Below are 15,715 nucleotides of genomic sequence, written 5' to 3' on the forward strand. Positions count from 1 at the left end.
CCACCATGTCCAATAATTCTCTCTCCCTCCCTATGCCCAACAATTCTCTTTTTTCATCTCCCCACCTGCACCATCTCTCTTTCCCTCTCACTCAGACACCCAATTCTCCCTTTCTATTCCTTCCCCCACCTCAGCATCTCTTTTCCTCACTCCCTCCATTCTTCCATCCTATGGCTCATGCTCTCCTCCCTCCCTACATTCTGTGTCCAAAGTTCATGCCCCCTCCCTCCTTCCTTCCATTCTTTATCTGAAGTTTGTGCTCCCTCCCATGTTCCAATGCGCCCTTCTCCCTCCCTCCCTCCATTATGTGCCCTAAGCACATGCCTCCCTCTAGCGGGTGTTTACCTTCTGGCCGGCTCCCTCCTTCCAGCCATAGTCATTTCTCTATACAAAGCCATGGGCAGCGGCTCCTACGCACGTTCCATGGCTGAGCCGGAAGCCTTTCCTCTAATGTTGGAGGAAGCCCCTCACATGTCAGAGCACATAAAATTAATTAGTGAATCATTTGAATATATTTATGAATAGTATTTTTGAACTTTGCTATTGTATGTAGGTAATGATTGTGTGATAGTTTTTCTATTTTGGACTGTTCAGGAAGAAATGCAGTTCTTTCTATTTCTATTGTGGTGTACTGTGTGCAGAGTGTGGTATATTAGGGTTTCGTTTGTGTGCAATAATACTTTTAGTTTGTTGGTTTGTATATGAAGTTTATTTTTCTGTTTTCTGCATGTGTGACTTAGGCCAGGTGTTCTGATGGGGATAGAAGTCCAGAAACTTTGGTTTGTGTCATGGCCCCAAGTAGGAAGATATTTGACAGCTCTCTTTCAGCTTTTTTGGACTCAAAACGGCCCCAACTGAAAAATTAATGAAGACCACTGTCTTAGGTCTACATAGCAGGCATTGTTAAAGGTTCTTGTACTGCCCATTGCATATTGGTCAGTACAAGACAGTGAGGGTCTCTTAATTGAAACAAACACGTCTAGAATCCCGTCCAAGTTGGCACATGGACAACCTAAAAGACAGGTCGTCCAAGTGCTGATAATCCAAATGAATTTCTGGAATTATCCAGGGACCTTTTAGGCCCCAGAGCTCAAAGGGGCATATCTGGAGGAATGGTTAGGATGGTATTTGGGTTGGATGTGAGCCAACCTAGACTTAGTCTTACTGCAGTGATAATTGAACAAGTAATAGTAATTGAACAATTGAACAGTAATAGTTGCACAAGACTTCCTGGTTGAAACTTATACATTGTGAGTTAAATAATGTAAAAGCAGGTATAAGTGCCAAAAAGGTATCCAAAAGTGACCAGATAACCACTGCAGAGACAACGTAAAGACCCCCACACACTCCCCCAATGATCACTGTCCCCCTCACACTGCCACAAATATCAGAATAAAAACATACATACCTGTCTCTGGAAGGTCAGCACCTGCTAGGGAAAGCCTAGTAGAGCTGCATACAGGTGTCTTAAGTAGCCTGGGGGATAGACTAGTGAACCATAGACAGGAGGACCCAGCCCCATAAGCCACTCTAACCACTACATTCATGGTGGAAAAAGCCCACCAAAAAACCCCAAAACACCACTGTACTGCCATATAGGTGGCATCTGTAGCCATAAGGGGTATTGGGGTTGCAGACAGGTGGGTATAGTGTGTTTTGGGGGGGCTCATAATATCCTATAAGGGAGGTCTGGTGAGATGTTTATGTGGTACCCTTTTTGTGAATTTCACAGCAGTGCTCTGTAAGGTGCCTCTCTGTTCTACTTCCATGTCCGAGTGGCCAATCCATCACAATGCTGGCCCCGCCCATGGCCAAATGGTCTTGTTCTAGGCATTTGGGACTTAGACAAATTTTTGGTCGAAAATGTGGTATAAAGATAGATGTATTGGCGGTCTAGACGATCAGTAGACTGGACATCCAGATAGACAATTAAAAAAAACAACACCACAACTTTAGACATACTTTTTTGAGAATGGACATTTTTCCATTGTTGACTTTGGGCGTCTAACGCCATACATTCGAATCGGACTTAGATGTTTCTTTTTATTATGCCCCTCTTAGCATTCAGTGATAATGCCACATGCTGTAGAAAAAGACTATCACTTGATATACTTGCAACCATTTAAGGCTTAGTTATTTGTCAAGCATTTGATTAAAAAGTGATGGGCATGATAAAGCCAAGATGGTGCTGAAGACAGATGTTTGAGAGGAGTGCTCTGGTCCATTGATATGAGTCAGCATACTGTACCCTGAGTCATGGGGAAGCATAAGGGAATTACACTCAGAAATCTCCATTTACTGGAATTCTGATGAATTTGATACAGGCTATGATACTGAGTATGCTTACGTCTCAGGATGTGGCCATTATTCCTGCTATGGGGGGGGGGGGGGGAGCCTGGAGTAAAGGCAGACCTCAGTGTAGACCAAGCTTTGCTTAGCCTGGAGCAGCATTCTATATCCCTGTTGGGATACAGTCTTGGTGCTCATGCTGCTGGCATTGCTGGAAGTCTGACAAAGAAAAAGGTTAACAGAATTACTGGTAGGAAAATTGTCATATATTTGAATGATGGAGTATATTTATTTTTCATTCTTTCTATACCTTCTTCTTGGCAAAAGCTATTCAAGATGGTTTACAAAATCACAAAAAAATAACTTAAATAAACAGAAAACTTTAACTGTCAAATCGCCTCTTAAATAAGACTTCAAGGCCTTTCTAAAACCAAAAATGGACATTGTAGCATTCATTTTTGAAGCAGATAGATGTTTCAAAATGGCCAAAAAATGTCCATTTGCTGAAAATGTCCCAATTACAAATTTCAAAAGATAGAATTTGGATGTTTTATACTTCAGTTCATCCAAATAGCAAAGGGACTTGTAATGGCTTGGAGGGAAAATGCCTCACTGTGAGGTTGGGAGGATGATGGTCTTCCTCAGAGTGGAGGAGCAGCAGAACCGGTTGAGTGGAAGGTGACAGAGAGTAGTGGTCAATGCAGATTGCTCGGAGGAAAGGGATGTTACCAGTGGTGTGCCTCAAGGTTCAGTTCTTGGGCCTGTTCTTCTTAACATTTTTGTTACTGATATTGCTGAAGGGCTGACTGGTAAGATTTGCCTTTTTGTGCACTAGAGTAGACACCCTTGATGTTGTGTAAAATATGAGGAAGGACCTTGTGAAGTTTGAGGAATGATCTGAAATTTGGCAGCTAAGATTTAATGTTAAGAAATGCAAGGTCATGCATTTGGGCTGCAGAAACCCGAGGAAACGGTACAGTTTAGGGAGTGAAGATCTTTTGTGCAAAAAAGAGGAGTGAAACTTGGGTGTGATAGTATGTGATGATCTTAAGGTGGCCAAACAGGTTGAAAAGGCGACGGCAAAAGCTAGAAGGAGGCTTGGGTGCATAGGGAGATAAATGGCCAGTATAAGACCTTATTTCGAATATTGTGTACAATTCTGGAGACCACACTTTCAAAAAGATACAAACAAGACGGAGTCGATCCAGAAGAAGGCAACTAAAATGGTTATGAATCTACATCACAAGACGTACAGGGACAGACTTAAAGATCTCAATATGGAGGAAAAGCAGGAGAGGGGAGATATGATAGAGATGTTTACATACCTGTGTGGCATAAATACCCATGAGGCAAGTCTCTTTCAATTGAAAGGAAACTCCAGAGTGAGAGGGCATAGAATGAGGTTGAGGTGATAGGCTCAGGAGTAATCTAAGGAAATACTTTTTCACAGAAAGGGTGGAATAGTCTCCCAATAGAGATGGTGGAGACAGACTGTGTCTGAAGTCAAGAAAGCATGAGACCGGCACATGAGATCTCTTAGGGAGAGGAGGAGATAGTGGATGCTGAAGATGGGCAGACTGGATGGGCCATTTGGCCGTTATCTGCCATCATGTTTCTATGAGTTGGATTATTTTCAGGGAAATGGTTCTGTTGTGGAGAGGGGCAAAACTGATGGAACTTGATATACCACTTTTTCTGTTTGCTTTGCACAATCAAAGCGGTTTACTGACAGAGAGGTACTGATGGGGCGGGGGTGATCTGTCACATTTTGAAAAGTTATGTACATATGTTATGTTTGCGATTTTGTAGCTAAGACACAAGATGTAGCTGTCTCTATGTAAGAGAAACCGTCTCATGCATTTTTACTGTGAAGATTATTTGTGCACTGTTGCTTGTCACTGTGATTTTATGACAGGCCATAAATTCCTTTGTCTAAGTTTTGAGGCTGCTCCGGGCTATCAGAAAAGAAATCTAAGAAAGTTTAATTTACTGGAAAACACTTGATGTTCCTTATTTGGGGAATATTTCCTGTTTGTATACATGACAGTGATAAAGTGCATGTACTATTGATAAGAACTTTGTGGAATCAATAAAAAGGACTGCAACTGGGAGTGGCAGAGACTCTTGATTTAACTACAGCTGGTTCTGTACTACATCTAGATTTTCTCTGAGGGTTCTTGTAGTATCTGACTGATTTATAGCTCTGTGTGTGAGTCATTGCTTTCTTCCTTTACCCTTGTGGATGGAGAGAGCCTGGTGTATTTGCTTTGGCTTGGAGGGTAAGAGCCTGGTGTGTTTGCTTTGGCTTGGAGGGTGATTTATGTAGAGTTACCATATGACTCCAGAAAAAGGAGGATGAATTGAGACATCCAGGTTTTACTTCCGCTACTTTCAATAGAAGTAAAACCTGGATGTCTAAATCCATCCTCCTTTTTTCTGGAGCCATATGGTAACCCTAGATTTATGCCCCTGGGAAGTCATGTCCTTTACATATTTTAGACAGGTACCATATACAAAATAAATACATTTATTTTGTACCTGGGGCAACGAAGCATTAAGTGATTTGCCCAGAGTCACAAGGAGCTGCAGTGAGAATTGAACTCACAACCTCAGAGAGCTGAGGCAGCTGCTCTAACCACTAGGCCACTCCCCCACTCTTAAAGAGCAGAAAGCTTCACGTTTGGGGAACAGCAGAAACTAGTGGTGGTAGATATGAGTGTCTTATAGGATTCCCTTAATGTCCCATCCTTAAAGATAATTGGTACTCGTCGTACCCTTATTTTTTCAGTCACCGCCCCTTCAATTTGGAACTCTCTCCCTCTACCTTAGAGCCGAACAAAACTTGCAGAAATTCAAAAGCAGCCTAAAGTGCTTGCTTTTTAAAGACGCCAATAACTGATAGTTACACACGTATGTACTCCAGCAAATTTTTACTTTTTCCCTTTCCCAATTGTATTTACCTTTTATGTATTCTTTCTATAAAATTGTAGTTCTTCCCTCGTTTCCCATTGTTCTCAAGTATGTTTGTTTGGTTCATGCATGCCTAATAATTTAAAATTGTTTGTCCCCTAGCTATTTTTAAATACTTTGTACAACGCTTCGTATTTTAGGATAAGCGTTTAATCAAAACTTAAATAAACTATGAAACTATGCCATCAAAACACTGGACAACTTTGAAATCTTCATTTGTAGGAATGAAGATAGAAATTGAGAATATGCAAGCCAAGGCTCAAGTTCACAAGCTACAAGTCTTACAACATGGAGAATACCTGGAAACTTATTAAAAGAGATTGGAGGAAGTGAAAGCTTTGAAACATATGATTATTAAAGAAAGAGAAGCTTTACAACAGAAATTAGAATACATGGAAAATCAGATGAGAAAAAAATCATCGGGTTTCTGAACTTCCCAAGATCTCCGCTAGTAGCTCTGGTGGAGATGGTGCGTAAGTACTTTTGTGAGATTTTGTGTAAACCAGCTGAACCTAGACCAGCTCAACCTATGCTGCCCATAGTGAGAGTTTATTATTTTAGTCTTCCTGGAGTTCATAGATCATCTCCTTCTATGGGTGAAGCAGGGATATCTCCTGATTTTCTAAATTTCAGGGCTTGGTTTTAGGCATGTTGGGGCTCAGGGCAGAAATTAAGGAGGAGCCCCCGATCCCCTCTCTTTGCTTCACTTCCCCCCCCCCCCTCCGATATCCCACCTCCCATTACTACCACACATAAAACAACTTTAAATTACTTTTGTACACACAAAACACGGGATCAGAAATTGAACTGAAAACCCCAAGAAATTAAACTCAGCAAATATTACAACACTGGAGAAATAAAACCAGATATGTACTTCTTTCTGTACTGAACACACAGGGGTCCTAGGCCCAGGTCCATCAAAAATTAGCCACCTCCCTTGCTGTGGCTGGTGTGGATTCCAAAACCCTGTCAGTTGAAGACCATCTCCTCCGGTCTGGCAGCCAGAAATGTCCAAGCTCTGAAGCTAGCAGCAGTGTTCCTGAGCTGCCACCAGCTGCAGAGCTTGCAGAGTTTGGCCACCAGACTGGAGGAAGAGGTCTTCAGCTGGCAGGGCTTTGGGAAGCCTATCAACTAGGTATTTATATTTTGCATTTGGGCAGGAGGCATGGAGCATGGGAAGAAAATTTAGTGCCCACCCACTTTGGACTCAGGCCTACTGCCTACCCCTTACCCCCCATCAGCTTTCTGGTAAGCCACTGAACACAAATATCTGTGATGCACATATCCTAAAGCTAACATATCCAGGTAATACTTTTAAAATAAAACACTTTTTTCTACCTTTCTTTGTCTGGACATTTTATTTTTCCATCATGTTGGTCCCATTTTATCTCTTCTGTTTCCTGTGTCTTTTCAAAACTTATTGTTTGATTTTTGTTCTGATTCTGCCTGCCCCATTATTCTAGGTGACTTTAATATTCATTTTGATAACCCCAATAATCCTTATACTACAGATATGATGAATTTCATCAAGACTTTAGATTTGGAAACTCACATTAGGGAACCCACACATTCCTCAAAACATACATTCGATATGATTCTTACATCCAAATCTCAATTCATATCTTATTCAGTACCTCTTATTTCTCCTGTACCATGGTCTGACCATTATTTAATTTCCTTTAATTGCTGCTACTCTCACCAAGTAGAAACAATATCTTCTTCTGCACCTTTAAAAAAGATCACGTTCAGAGATTTCTCCAAATTAGAAACATCTGATTTCACTCCTTTTTTTAGTTCCTCTAATTATTCCTAATTTCGATTCTATTGACGATCAATTACTTTTCTGGAATTCTTCGCTAGAATCTTGTCTGAATGAAATAGCACCTATAATCTCTAAAACTATTCCTTCCCGTAAATCCCGTAACCCATGGTACTCAGAGGAACTGTCCTTTATTAAAACACAACTCCGATCTCTAGAAAGAAAATGGTGTTCATCGAAAACCTCTGCAAATCTACAACGATATAGAGAACATGCACATTTTTATAAAAATAAAATTAACCAAGCAAAAAAATCTTTCTACTCTAACAAAATTTACAAGGCCAAAAACAGTTCAGAATTATTCTCTATTCTTAAATCTATTACTCCAGAGTCCAAAAACAATAACAATAACTTAGAACTCACTCCCAAAGCACAAGATTTGGCCGACTATTTTTGTGAAAAAATTGTTCTTATACGAAAAACTTTCGTTACACATAAAACTGAAGAGCCCTCTTACAACAATATTAACTCCACTATACCAACGTTCAAATGTTCAAATTTCAAAATTCCATCCCTCAAAGAAATAGAAGGAGTCTTTCAACGAATTAAATTAAAAAATTCTCGATCTGAACTAATTCCTCCGTTTTATCTGAAAAAATTTTTCTCTTGTTTCGGCCCTTTCATTCACTCACTCATCAAAAATAGTCTTCTTACAGCCACCGTTCCTACCAATTGGAAAAAAGCTACAGTTACTCCGATACTGATAAAATTTAACGCTAATCGCAATGACGTATCCAATTACCGTCCAATCTCCAATTTACCCTTTTTAGCAAAATTAACTGAAAAATTGGTCTTCGAACAGCTTTCGGATTTTATCGAATCATCAAATGCACTACACCCTAATCAAACGGGATTTCGCAAACATCATAATACTGAATACTCAATGTTAGGTCTCATAACCAACATCCATTATTACCTAGATCATCATAAATCGGTTGCCCTTTTTTCCTTAGATCTTTCTGCGGCATTTGACACTATCGACCACGTTCTTTTACTTAATCGTCTGGAATCCTTCAGCATCAGTGGACAGGCTCTAAACTGGTTTACTTCTTTTCTCTCTAATCGTTCATCCATTGTTACAGTTAAAGACGACCACTCTACTTCTTACTCTTCATCTTTCGGAATACCCCAGGGTTCTATTCTGTCACCTCTTCTTTTTAATATTTTCCTTTCTCCCTTACTCACTATCTGTCAATCGTTGGGCTTTACTTCATTTTCTTATGCTGACGATATTCAACTTCTTCACCCATTTGATCCCGAAAAAGATGAAGAAATTAAAACAATTAATAGTAAATTAGACACAGTAAAAAACTGGCTCAGCTTCAATAAACTATCATTAAATATACAGAAAACTCAAACAATGTTTTTTACTTGGAGAAAAGACATTACCCCAATTTCTTCATTTGTACTCGACAACTCTCCAATAGAATCAGTATCTTCCTTAAAAATCCTAGGCGTAATCATTGACACTAATCTAAATTTTCATAATCACATTAGCCAAATCATTAAATCCTGTTTCTACAAACTCCGTCTAATACGATCCATTTCATCATTTCTAGAACCAAAATCTATTAACATACTTATCCATTCTATGATCATTTCAAAATTAGATTACTGCAACTCTCTGCTGTTTAACGTACCGCAAAAAGAAAAGAAGAGACTTCAAATAATCCAAAACACTGCAATAAAACTTGTTCACAAAGCAAAAAAATACAACCATGTAACACCACTACTGATCAAATCCCACTGGTTGCCTATTAATCACCGAATTACTTTTAAAATAGCATTTTTAGTTTTTAAAGCACTGTTATTTAACGAACCACAGTTCATATCTAGAATGATTATTCTACATCATTCTCCCCGATCTCTCCGATCGTTATCTCAAGATCTATTATCAGTCCCGTCTTTAAAAATAGTAGGTACAAGGAGAAATGAAATGTTTTCTGTTTTAGCTCCTCAAACTTGGAACGCTCTGCCACTCTTTATTAGAAAAGAAAAAGACCTCATCTTGTTCAAAAAACTTTTAAAAACATTTTTATATAATGATGCTTTTACTAACTAATCATTTAAATTTATGATTATTTTTTCTTCTTCCTTTTCCATTCTATTCTTTCCCCCCCTTTTGTGTTTTTACCTCTTTTTTTGTCTCTACTTTTCCTAGACTGAGATAATTGTAACTTTTCTCCCTTCCTCCTTGTGTATCCAGTTTGTCACTAAACTATATACATAAAGAAACCTTTTATGTTTTAATACTGTTTGTTTTCTAAATTAATGTTTTTAAAATTTGTTAAAATTTGTTTTAGGATTGTTTGTTCCCCCATAAGTTGATTTAAACTGTACATCGCTTAGAATATTTTATATAGGTGATTTATCAAATAAACTTGAACTTGAACTTCTTCTGATAATTCCCTTTCCAGTGGTTGATGTCAACATGTCTTTTCTCCTCTCTCCTGGCTTGTTTCATTCCCTCACTACTCCTGTCTTTGATATATTGATCTTTTCTTTTTAGCTCTTCCTGCCCTTTTTTACTTTTCTGCCGCTCCATCCACTCAAATTTCACCCTTGTTCTTCTTTTTACTTTTAAGCGACTTACCAACTTTCCATCTCCCTTTCTCATTAGCTCTCCCATTTCTCATCTCATGCCTTCCCCAGACTATTCCCTTATATGTTTCATCTACGTCCCTGTACTTACTATCCTCCTCTCATTCATCTCCTTGCCACCCCTCTCAGTCTGTCCCACATGATTCCACAATTCCCAGTGTATCCTCTCCCTCTATGTTTGTAACCCAGCTTCTCCTGTCCCTCTTCCCCTCATGGTCTGACATCTCCCTGTCCTGTTTCCTCCACCATCTTCCTGTCCCATCTCACTTTCCCTCCTCCCCCCCACCCCCCACAATCCATCTTCATTTTATACCATTCATTTTCTAATTTGAGGTTTTTTGTGTTCATCACAAGCATTTTTTAAAATTCTGTCACAGTTTTCATCACCACCACCTCCCTTAGCAGGGCATTACAAACATCAACCACCCTTCTCCATGAAAAAAAAAATTCTTAACGCTATTCCTGTCTTTTTATTACCCTGCAACTTCAATTCATGCCCTCTTTTCCCTTCTCTGGAAAAGATTTGCTTCTATATTAATACCTTTTAAGAATATAAATGTCTGCATCATATCTCCCGCCCCTCTTCTCCTCTAGAGTATACATATTCAGGTCTTCCAGTCTCTTCTCATATGTCTTTTGGTGCAAGCCCCATAACCATTTTCATCGCCTTCTTCTGGACCGCATTTACCACAGTGCCGCTCCCTGCAGAGAGCCATCTGAGGTCTCTGCCTTAGTTGGTCTAATTATAGGGCTGCCCCTGTTTCACTTTAGAATTCAACATACAAACTCTAGTGGCATCTCAAAGACTCAAGCTTATAAATGGTTGCAGCTGAAACTGTACAAAAATAAGTGGGAATGGACAATGAGCACTCCACTGAAGATCACTGATGTAAAACCAACTTGTTTATTTCAGAAAAGGACACAAGCAGAAGCTGTGGACCCGACACAGCACTGTATTTCAGCGTCTGAGGAACGCCTGCATCAGAGGTCACCGTGGTGTATATGTTCACAGATGACAGGTCTGGGATAAAACAAAAGCTCGGTCCAACTAACATGCCAGATTATCCAAAATCACTGAAAATTCTTCCATAGCTTTTCAGTGATTTTGGTTAATCTGGCATGTTAGTTGAACCGAGCTTTGTTTTATCCCAGACCTGTCATCTGTGAACAAGACGCTGAAACACAGTTCTGTGTCGGGTCCACAGCTTCTGCTTGTGTCCTTTTCTGAAATAAACAAGTTGGTTTCACATCTGTGATCTTCAGTGGAGTGTTCATTGTCCGTTCCCACTTCCTTATGTACTGTTTTATACCCGTGGGTTCTCTGAACTGTTAGACTTTTTGGTGTTTACCTGCAGTTGAAATAGGCCATTCAGAAATGGTTCCCTGATTGGTGAAATTTAACATATCAGTATAGCTTGTCGGGCCTATGTTTCCAGACAGATTTGCTGGGGCATAAGGCAGCCAAGTGGTATAAATCAATATCTGAATTTTTGAATATAAACTGAAAAACTAATCTTAGAGACATTTGGAGCATTGAGACAAAGCAGCAGATTTCTGCGTCTCAATGGCCACGAATTGGACTTGGAAGATGAGATGTACAGCATCAGCATCTATGAGACAAACATGTTTTGTTTTGTTTTTGTTGCATAGATGTTTTTGGACCCTTGTTAGATTACAAAAATTAGATAGTTCTAAGTCAAATAGATGCTGGCACTGTCATCTCAATATAGGGACACTGGATCAACTGCTCTTCTTACGTCCCTTGATCCTTAAATTTTGGCAATCCATTTGGGGTCAAATCAACAGAATACTGGAAGTTCCAGTAACATTGACATCTCTCCTCCCTCCCCCTTCTGGCCCTGAGTCCATTCCACCTCCGCCTTTCGCTGCCCATATCCTCTCTGCTCTCCCTGAGTCATCCATCTCTCCTTCCCCCTTCAACCCCGCCCATGAATCTTTCCCATTTTGCCCTCTCCATAATTTGCCTCTCCACCTTTTCTCTTCCCTCTGCCATCTCTCTCTGATCCCCTTCCATCCCCTCTGCCTTCCATGACCATCTCTCCCTCTCCTGCTCCATCTGTCCTCCTCCAAGACCATCTCTTCCTGTCCCCCTTCTGCCCCACTCTGCCACCTCTGCATGTCCTCCTTCTAACCCCTCTGCCCTCCCCCAAGTCCATCTCTCCCTTACAAATTTGACTTCTCTCCCTCCCACCCGCCCTTCTTCCCTTATCTCATCCCCGAGTCTCACATCTCTCCCTCCTTCCCTCATTTGAGTGCCACATCTCTCCCTTCTCCCACTCACTCTCCCAAGTCCAATATCTCTTCCTCTCTGCCTTCTACCACTCCCCTGAAACCACCATGGCTCAGGAGGGGCATTATTTCTAGCTAGCATTTTGGTGGGAATGGCATCTTGTTGCCGACAGCTCTCTGCCACGTCCTGTCCCTGGCATCTACTCCTTTTATTCCCCCCTCTCGCATGTGTCTACCTTAAATTTATTGTAAGTTGCCAGGCGGCAGCAGTGACTCACAATACAACCCTGCTGCCAGTCCTGGCACGCCCCAGTGGAAACAGGAAATTGTTAGAGAGGGCAGACTGAAGTGGAGAGAAGGCATTGGGGCTGGCAGCAGGGCAGCACTGTGAGTCGCTGCTGCTACCCGGCAACTATTACAACAAATTTAAGGTAGACACATGCCGGGGGGGGAGGGGGGAATAAAAGGAGTAAATGCAAAGGAAGGGATGCAGCAGAGAGCCCCTGGCAGCAAGATGCCATTCCCACCAGAGTGCCACCTGAAGCCGCCACCCAGTTGCCTCATTATAGGGCTGGCCTTACCCGCAGGCAGCTGCCTTATTTACCCTCCCATAATGCCGGCCTGCTAAATTTGGCAGTCTTTATAGAGAATTCCCTTGAGCTTTTTACTGGAAGAGCTACACTTCTCGTGATTTTTGCCTTGGAGCATGACAGAAATTATGTTCTACATCTTTACTTCTGTCATTTGCAAGAGCAATTTTTTGGATCTGCAATTCATATATTTCCTGATTTGTCTCAAGTGACACAAAAGTGCAGAAAAGAGCTCTTATCCTACAGGCCAAGAATTCTGGCACTATGTGCTACATTTATTTTGAAATGTCCTGTTAATTTCTACCACTTAAAAAGTTAAAGCATTTTTCTTTGCTTCGATCTAAAACAGTTGCAAGAATTTTGTATGTCAAGGGAGTTGGTAGTGGTTAATTCCCATAATATACATGTTCCGGCTGCAGGAGTTTAGTGGCTTTTTCTGTCTTTTTTAGTAGCAATTTATTTTTCCATATAATTTGAATTATTTATTTCATTATCATTGGCTCTCACAGTCATTGTGGACTAAAGAATGAAATATTGTTATTTCCTCATTGATTGTGTATTAATGCTAATATTGTGTTTTGTGTTTTCGTATTTCAAGTACATTTTTACTTGAATGTATATGATATGATCTATAAATAAAAATTGTTCCTCTGCCCCATGCATGAGATGTTCATGTCTTATCTTACGAAATGTCCTGCATTTAAACAGAGGTTTTATACCTGGTATGGGAGCTCTGTAGTATGTCAGTTGTTGAACCCCAAAAATAAAAAAAAAAGAATGGGTCGGAGATATTAGGATAAGAAAGTTGTTGGTCAAGAATCTATCACTGAAGTAACACAGAAACAGAAACAAAGAAAATGATGGCAAAGACCATATGGCCTGTCCCAGGGGTGGGCAACTCCATTCCTCGAGGGCCGGAATCCAGTTGGGTTTTCAGGATTTCCCCAATGAATATGCATTGAAAGCATTGCATGCAAATAGATCTCATGCATATTCATTGGGGAAATCCTGAAAACCCGACTGGATTCCGTCCCTCGAGGACCGGAATTGCCCACTCCTGGCCTATCCTGTCTGCCCATCCGTACCAACCACTCCTCTCTAGAGATCCTCTTTGTATGTCCCATGCTCTCTTGAATTTAGTGAGCTCAGAATTCAAAGGATGTAAGTTTGAGAGTTATGCTCCTAATGCTCTCTCCCCCCCCCCTCGATATTTGGCCTAAAGCAGGGATGTCAAAGTCCCTCCTTGAGGGCCGCAATCCAGTCGGGTTTTCAGGATTCCCCCAATGAATATGCATGAGATCTATTAGCATACAATGAAAGCAGTGCAAGCAAATAGATCTCATGCATATTTATTGGAGAAATCCTGAAAATCTGACTAGATTGCGGCCCTCGAGGAGGGACTTTGACACTCCTGGCCTAAAGCAACCAGCAAGATTAAATGCATTCACTGAATAACTAGTGAGATAATTAAATTTGCTAATGACACAAAATTGTTCAAAGTTGTAAACTCGCAAGAGATTGTGAAAAATTTCAAGAGAACCTTGGGAGACTGCAAGATTGGGCGTCAAAATGGCAAGTGACATTTAATGTGAGCAAATTCAAAGTGATGCATGTGGGAAAGAGGAACTTGAACTATAGCTAGGTGATACAAGGTTCCACATTAGGAGTCACTGCACAGGAAAAGGATCTTGGTGTCATCATTGAGCATATACACATATACATACATATACACATACACACACACACACACACATACATACATATATATTGTCACACCTGCCCAGCTCCTGTTCACGGCAGCGAGCTGGAACACTGTGCCTGTTCCTGTCCATACGTGTACCCTTTAACCAGGGTACCTTTCAGGCCTTCTTAGGCGTCTGCCTAAGGTATAATATCAGATTCCCTGACATTACCAAAAGAAAAACAGGCAAGGGAAAAGAAACTCACACACCTCAAAATCCAGTATAGTAGAATAATCAAACAAAGGTTTTATTATGTTCACTGGTTGCATTGAACAAAAGAAAAAAATGCTTCAGCTTAGCAGACCTCAAAAACAAGCACTCAAAACTATGAGGCAAAACACAAGCTGTTCAAACAGAGCAAAACTTTCAAAGAAATCCAGTGTCCAGGTTTTTGGGTGTGTCTCATCTTAACCTACAGTTCCACAGCCTCTGGACTTTGTTAGCACATCTATAAACAGTCCTGTTCACCAGAGTAGTTTGGATTTAATAACTTTCCCTAAGCTACTTCAGCTCTGTAAACCGTATTCTCTTCTTTAGCACAGAATTCACAAGGTCCGTGCAGGCTCTCAGCACAGCTCCCTGCTTTGCCTTTCAAGTAATTAATTATGCACAGCTGTGAGGAAGAACGCTCTCGGCTCAGCTTGGCTGCTAGCAGAGAGAACAAAAAAAAATGCCAAAACATTTGCTAGCTTTACAACTAAAGCTTTCAAGCAGCAATTAACAGTTCATTATCAGCAGGGAGAGAACTACAACTCCCCTTTAAACTATCACTGGCATAACGGGTAGCTTTACTACTGTGGACACAGGCAATACACATCCCCTTACTGCTTATCAATGTCCATGGACACCTCCTCCGGTCCTACCAGACTCTCCTGGATTTCCATGGGTTCCCCTGGGGTTCCTTCCTCACTCCCTGGGTCAGCAGTAAGCTCTTCTGTGTCCACCATTTGCCAGTCTCCAGCCTCCTTGGGCTGTGGATGAATCTCTCCCGTTTGCCTCCAGACTGCTTCCCTCCCCCCATGGAAGCCTCTTTGGCTCCTCCTTCCCTGACTCTCTCTCAGCTACTCTGTTTTAACCCCCTCTAATTCGCCCCTCCCTGCTCTGAAGAGGGGGAAGGAAGAGAAATCTCTCTGCAGCTGTGCCTGTCTCAGTGACAGCTTCCTGTGCTGAGACTGGCCTTCTGGGAGCTGTAGTTTCTTAGCTCCTGGGTTAGTCACAGTGAAGTCAGCGCTTATAACATCAGCAGGGCCAACCTGATCTGCTCTCCTGCAACGGGGTTTCCTGCTCTTCTTCCCTAATCCTGTGTCGAAGCTAGTAAGAGAGCTAGATTTGTCACAATATATATATATATAAAAGCAAGAATGCCAGCATACCCTAAGGGCTCCTTTTACTAAGCTGCGTTAGGAGATTAACACGCGGAATAGGGTGCGTTAAAATGCCTTGCGTGCTAGATG

At 41.1% G+C, this 15,715-nt stretch overlaps 1 protein-coding gene across 2 annotated transcripts in view; it reads right to left on the reverse strand.

Annotated features, from left to right (window-relative positions):
* The window catches only part of ANKEF1 (ankyrin repeat and EF-hand domain containing 1), a 174,968-nt gene extending 159,692 nt beyond the window's left edge, over positions 1-15,276 (reverse strand). The window contains exon 1 of one of the 2 annotated variants that reach the window (XM_033939561.1): positions 15,125-15,276. The gene's annotated coding sequence lies outside the window, so the exon portion shown is untranslated. Of the gene's footprint in view, positions 1-15,086 lie in introns of both variants that reach the window. The other variant, XM_033939562.1, reaches the window with a different exon arrangement.
* Between the last annotated feature and the right edge of the window lie 439 nt (positions 15,277-15,715).

The sequence above is a fragment of the Geotrypetes seraphini genome, chromosome 3, assembly GCF_902459505.1.
Source record: "Geotrypetes seraphini chromosome 3, aGeoSer1.1, whole genome shotgun sequence".
Lineage (NCBI taxonomy): Eukaryota > Metazoa > Chordata > Amphibia > Gymnophiona > Dermophiidae > Geotrypetes > Geotrypetes seraphini.